Source organism: Bos javanicus, chromosome 7 (assembly GCF_032452875.1).
Source record: "Bos javanicus breed banteng chromosome 7, ARS-OSU_banteng_1.0, whole genome shotgun sequence".
Classification (NCBI taxonomy): Eukaryota; Metazoa; Chordata; class Mammalia; order Artiodactyla; family Bovidae; genus Bos; species Bos javanicus.
The window spans coordinates 14,052,863-14,059,361 of NC_083874.1; the positions used below are offsets into that span (position 1 = coordinate 14,052,863).

At 46.8% G+C, this 6,499-nt stretch overlaps 1 long non-coding RNA gene across 5 annotated transcripts in view; it reads right to left on the bottom strand.

The window, feature by feature from the left end:
- Nucleotides 1–1,230, bottom strand: part of LOC133250626 (uncharacterized) — a 39,964-nt gene extending 38,734 nt beyond the window's left edge. The window contains exons 1-2 of one of the 5 annotated variants that reach the window (XR_009737367.1): nt 781–1,230; nt 79–207 (exon numbers count right to left, since the gene is read on the bottom strand). This is a non-coding gene — a long non-coding RNA (uncharacterized LOC133250626). The other 4 variants (XR_009737366.1, XR_009737365.1, XR_009737363.1 and 1 more) reach the window with 4 other exon arrangements.
- Between the last annotated feature and the right edge of the window lie 5,269 nt (nt 1,231–6,499).

Genomic DNA, 6,499 nt, shown 5'->3' on the forward strand with positions numbered 1-6,499 from the left:
CCTAGAATCCTGAAATTATTTTCCCAAACGAATTTGTCAAACAAATAAAAGTTGAAAAAGAGTTTATCTTAACCTCACCTCAATGCCGCTCACGAAAGCAAAAGTCTCTTGTATAAGTAAAATTCTCTTGTACAAGGCCGGCAGAAAGGGACTCCTTGATTAAATTTCACCGGCACACAAAAAAAATTTTTTCACCGGCGCCTCTCGCTGGAAAAACGGACGAAACGGCCAGATCACGAGAACCGAAGGACACGAGGACGGAAGGTCAACGCCAGCTGGATTCCCAGTCGCTCGAATCCCCGCCTCCGGAGGCATAAGGCCACACCCTCCTTCAGACCCCGCCCTTTGGAGTTCCACGCCCCGCCCCCCTATGCCCCGCCTCCCAGAATTCCACAACCACGCCGAGACCCCGCCCCTCTGAGCCCGGTCTCCGCGCCCAGACCCGGCCCCTTGGATCCTACGCCCCTGCCCCCGCCGAGACCTCGTACCCACAGGTTCATCTTCCCGCCCTTCTCAAGACCCCGCTCCGTGAGCACTGTCACCTGCCTTCCGAGCCCCATCTCCAGGCCCTTACCAAGACCCCACCCTACAAGCACCTTCTCCTCGCCCTCGTCGAGTCCCCGCCCGCCAAGAGGCGGGGCCGCACACAGATCTGCTCCTCGGTGCTGGAGGCAGATCGCTAGGAAAACAGTGGCGAGGTTTCGATAAGGATGGCCGTTCTAGGGACGCCCACTCCATTTCCTTAGAAGGGGGAAGACTCGGGGGGCGACCTAGTAGCACCTGAGGCGGCGAGAACGGCGACCACAGCATCTTCTAGCCTTGGGGCCGGGGAGTCCCAGTATCCTCTCCCTGGAGCCGTTGGGCCCCGCGGGGCAGGCTCCAATAGGGATCTTGGGGGCGGGGCCAGGCGGGAGGCTCGGGCGGAGCCGGGGAACCAGGGCCCCTGAAGTCGGTTGGACCGGTCCTCGTGCACACCTGGGAGCCGCCAGGCTGTGGGAGTCTCTGAGAACGCTTTTCTCTCAGCTCTAGCAACTCCTTAGTACCTCCTTTCACAAAGGGATACTAAGTTTGCCGGTGGTTTGTTATGCAGCAGTGGATAACTAATGCAACCCTCTTCAGTTTTTTATTTCTATTATTATCTTTGAACCTGTGTGTTAAGTAACTTCAGTAGTGTCCGATTCGTTACGACCCTATGGACTGTAGCCCGTCAGGCTCCTCTCTCCACGAGATTCTCCAGGCAAGAATACTGGAGTGGATTGCCATGCCCTCAGCCAGGGGATCGTCCCCACTCAGGGATCGAACCCTCAACTCTTAAGTCTCCTGCGTTGGCAGCTGGTTTCTTTACTACTAGCGGCACCTGGGAAGAATTTGTCTTACATTTGTATATTAATCTTGAGACTTGTTCAGTCGCTAGTCGTATCTGACTCTTTGCAACCCCATGGACTGGCAGCACGCCAGGCTTCCCTTTCCTTCCATCTCATTGGAGTTTGTCCATTGAATTGGTGATGCCACCCATCCCTCTCATCCTCTGTTGACCCCTTCTCCTCCTGCCCTCAATATTTCCCAGTATCAGGGTCTTTTCCAATGAGTTAGCTCTTTGCATCAGGTGGCCAAAATATTGGAACTTCAGCAATCAGTCCTTCCCATGAATATTCAGGGTTGATTTCCTTTAGGATTGACTGGTTTAATCGCCTTGCTGTCCAAGGGACTCTCAAGAATCTCCAGCACCACAGTTCAAAAGCATCAATTCTTCAGTGCTCAGCTTTCTTTATGGTCCACCTGTCACATCTGTACCATAGCTTTGATGATACCTTTGTAGGCCAAGTGACATCTCTGCTTTTTACACTATCTAGGTTCATCATAGCTTTTCTTTCAAGGAGCAAGTGTCTTTCAGTTTTATAGCTGCAGTCACTGCCCACAGTGATTTTGGAGTCAAAGAAAATAAAATCTACCACTGTTTCCACTTTTCCCCATCTTATGTGCCATGAAGTGATGGAACTGATTACCATGATCTTAGTTTTTTGAATATTCAGTTTCAAGCCAGCATTTTCACTGTCCTCTTGCACCATCATCAAGAGGCTCTTAAGTTTCTCTTCACTTTCTATTAGAGTGGTGTCATTTGCATATCTGAGGTTATTGATATTTCTCCCAGCAGTCTTGATCCTAGCTTGTGATTCATCCAGCCCAGCATTTTGCATAATGTACTCTGCATATAAGTTTAAAAAGTAGGGTGACAATATACAGCCTTGTCATACTCCTTTTCTGATTTTGAACCAGACCATTGTTCTATGTTCAATTCCATTTGTTGCTTCTTGACCTGCATACAGGTTTCTCAGGAAGTAGGTAAGGTCTGGTATTCCCATCTCTTTAAGAATTTCCCATTAGCTGTGATCCATGCAATCAAAGGCTTTAGTCAATGAAGCAGAAGTAGATATTTTTCTGGAATTCCCTTGCTTTTTATATGACCCAACAGATGTTGGCAGTTTGATCTCTGGTCCCTCTGCCCTTTCTGAATCCAGCTTCTACATCTGGAAGTTCCCAGTTCACGTACTGCTGGAGCCTAGCTTGAAGGATTTTGAGCATTACCTGGCTAGCATGTGAAATGAGCACAACGGTACAGTAGTTGGAGAAGGCGATGGCACCCCACTCCAGTGCTCTTGCCTGGAAAACCCCATGGACAGAGGAGCCTGGTAGGCTGCAGTCCATGGGGTCGCTAAGAGTCTGACGCTACTAAGCGACTTCACTTTCATTTTTCACTTTCATGCATTGGAAAAGGAAATGGCAACCCACTCCAGTGTTTTTGCCTAGAGAATCCCAGGGACAAGGGAGCCTGGTGGGCTGCCGTCTATGGGGTCACACAGAGTCGGACACAACTGAAGTGACTTAGCAGCAGCAGCAGTACAGTAGTTTGAGTATCATTTGGCATGGCCTTTTTTAGGTTTGGAATGAAAACTGACCGTTTCCAGTCCTGTGGCCCCTGCTGAGTTTTCCAAATTGTAGACACTATAGTTATATACATCTAAGTTTTAGTTTAATTCCCCATTTGATTGCTTGGGGGAGTTCTGAGAGTTGAGGGACATGGTCTGATTTAAATCAAAGATGTATATTGATATTCGCCTGATAAAGTAGATGCCCAACAAATATGCATTCCTTTATTTTTCCCCTTATGAGGGATGAAGAGAAATACAAATGTTAAAGCTTTCTTAATTCCTATGTTATAAAGTTGGAGAAGACTCTTGAGAGTCCCTTGGACTGCAAGGAGATCCAACCAGTCCATTCTGAAGGAGATCAGCCCTGGGATTTCTTTGGAAGGAATGATGCTAAAGCTGAAACTCCAGTACTTTGGCCACCTCATGCGAAGAGTTGACTCATTGGAAAAGACTCTGATGCTGGGAGGGATTGGGGGCAGGAGGAGAAGGGGACGACAGAGGATGAGATGGCTGGATGGCATCACTGACTCGATGGACGTGAGTCTCAGTGAACTCCAGGAGTTGGTGATGGACAGGGAGGCCTGGCGTGCTGCAATTTATGGGGTCGCAAAGAGTCAGACACGACTGAGCGACTGAACTGAACTGATAATTTACATGGCAGATATGATGTGTTGCCATCTGCTGGGGATCAAGGGTATCATGTGCTGTCTCAAGCAGCTGCTCTTGAAACCAACCACAAAATAATCCTTTCTGTATTGGATGGTTCTTATCTAAAAAAAAGCATTTTCCTGGCAAAGCCCCCTTACTTGCCCACTTGCATCTCTCACAAGTATCCTGGATTCCTTCTGCACTGAGACATAAAAATACCTGAGTCTCATGAAGTCCAGACACAAGATACTGACACCCAATCCAGGTAGAAAAAGTTAATGATTAACAATGGTAGGCTGCCCACAAGCATGTAGACCCCAGACCATTTGGACCTGAGGGTTGATGATGCTGATTCCTACTTACCACACCACCAATGCTCCAGATCCAGAAGAACTCAAGCCCATCACTCCATTGATCCTTATCACCTACCCCTGAGCATTAGCCCTATCTATAAGACCTCTCCCTATTCCCTAAGGAGTGGGGCACAGTTCATGAGGTACTAGCCTGCTGTATTCCCTCTTTGCCCGGAAAAGGAATAAAGCCACTCTTTTCTTCTCCTCCATAAGTAAATGTTCCCTTCCCGGGATAACTTTGGGTTCTAACAATGCTTACTGCTTGGGGTTTGGCAGGGAAGGAGTGACAGTTTAAAACTAAAATTCAGAGTTATCTAGACACAGTATTTCCACATTACCCACCCCCCACCACCCCCAGCAATCAGGCTGAAGGATTTTAGGGACTGTCTTAGAATTTCTGGAGGAAGAATGAACAGCAAGTGCAAATATCCTGAGGCATGAAATGTTTGGCCTCTTTAACCAACAGCAGAAGCTCAGTACCTAAGATGGTGGAAGTGAATTGGGGAGGATGGAAACCAGCAGGAAATAAAATTAGAGAAGTAACAGTGTCAGAGTATATGGGGGTTATCTGGGCAACTATAAGAATATCAGGTTTAACTCTGAGTGCAGTGGGGAACCCCTGAAGGGCTTTGAGCTACAAGAGGAGCATTATCTGATATATATTTTTAAAAGATGTGTGGGGCTTCCCAGGTGGTGTGAGTAGTAAAGAACCCACCCGCCAATGCAGGAGACACAACAGACGAGAGTTTGATCCCTGGGTAGGGAACATCCCCTGGAGGAGGGCATGGCAACCCACTCCAGTATTCTTGCCTGGAGAATCCCGTGGAGAGAGGAGCCTGGAGGTCTACAGTCCATGGGTCGCAAAGAACTGGACACAACTGAAGCGACTGAGCACACACGTCTTTTGTGTAATTCCTAGGAAGCAAAAATAGAATTGGGGAGGACAATTTTAAAAGTTAAGGCAGGAACTTCCCTGGTGGTCCCGTGGCTAAGACTCCCACTCCCAATGCAGGGAGCCCAAGTTTGATCCCTGGTCAGGGAAACTAGATCCCAAAATGCTGCAATGAAAATCAAAGATCCTGAATGCTGTAACTAAGAACCGGAGCAGCCAAATATATAAATTATTTTTTTTTAAGTTAAGTCAATAATCCTGATGACAGATGGAAATGTCTGAACAAGCATGTCAGGGGAGAATAGGAGTGGGACACCATTTGCAAAAAGTATGTGCGTGATTGCATGTACTCCCCCTTCACCAATATCACATCTATACTGACATTTCGCCTGCCTCTTTGGAGCAGTTTCTCAGAGCTATCTGAGGAGCTGTCTCCCAGGCTGTAGTCCTCATTTTGCTCCAAATAAATTTAACTCACAAGTCGCACTCTGTGCTTTTTTTTTTAAGCCAGCACTCTATCTCCTTCTATCTGAGACCTCAAGCATGCCCCTGTACCCTTTAGGATCTGTGACTAATGAACCTGTTTTTTCAAGTTCCCTGATGATCATTGATAAAGTGCTTCTTGGAATTGTCAACAAAAAAATTAATTAGTGGTCAATCCAAGAACGAAATATAGAATTTTATTCTAGCCAACCTGAGGGTTATCCATATAACCTGGGAGACAGTCTTTTGGAAAGCCCTGAGGACTTTTCCATTGGTTAGAGATCAAAGCACAGTTATACACTTTTTTTTCCAGGAAAAAAAAAATCAAAGTGAACTGCTGAGAGTTTACAAAGTACAGATTGCATATATAGGGCAAGTAATGGGTCACTGTGGTTTTAACAGGGTTGTGAAAGGAATATTTCCTCTCAAGGAGTTACCTTGCTGGCACCAGGAGAAATTTGCTCTTTATATTTGGGCAGGTATTCCTGTGTCTTCTAAGGAGGTCTGCTTTATGTATAATACAGATGCACATTGCACACAAAGGGGAGGAGGTAGTGGCCCAAATGGGCAAAGAGAGAATCCTATGTTTACATTTTTTCTCATCCTGCCTTAAAATAAGTTTATTTCATCACAGTCATAATAAGAAACCATAAAGGCCAGTCCAGCCACATAGTGTTGGCTCACGTTGGGGGAATGTCCACGGGGGCTCATCCCAATGAGTCTGGGACCAGGTGAGTGTCCCAGGCACTCTATCAGTATGCTGTTGTTCAGTGGCTAAGTCATGTCAGACTCTCTGCGGCCCAAGGACTGCAGCATACTAGGCACCAGGCTTGCTCAAACTCTTGTCCATTGAGTCAGTGATGCTATTCAACCATCTCATCCTCTGTGGCCTCCTTCTCTTCCTGCCTTCAGTCTTTCCCAGCACCAGGGTCTTTTCCAATGAGTCAGCTCTTCAAATCAGATGGCCAAAGTATTGGAGCTTCAGTTTCAGCATCAGTCCTTCCAATGAATATCCAGGGTTGATTTCCTTTAGGGTTGACTGGTAAGACCTCTTTGCTGTTCATGGGACTCTCAAGAGTCTTCTCCAGCACCACAATTCAAAAGCATCAGTTCTTCATCACTCAGCCTTCTTTATGATCCAACTTTCACATCAAAACAGGTATGCTTCTAAGTTAGTCTGAGTTAGGGAAGAG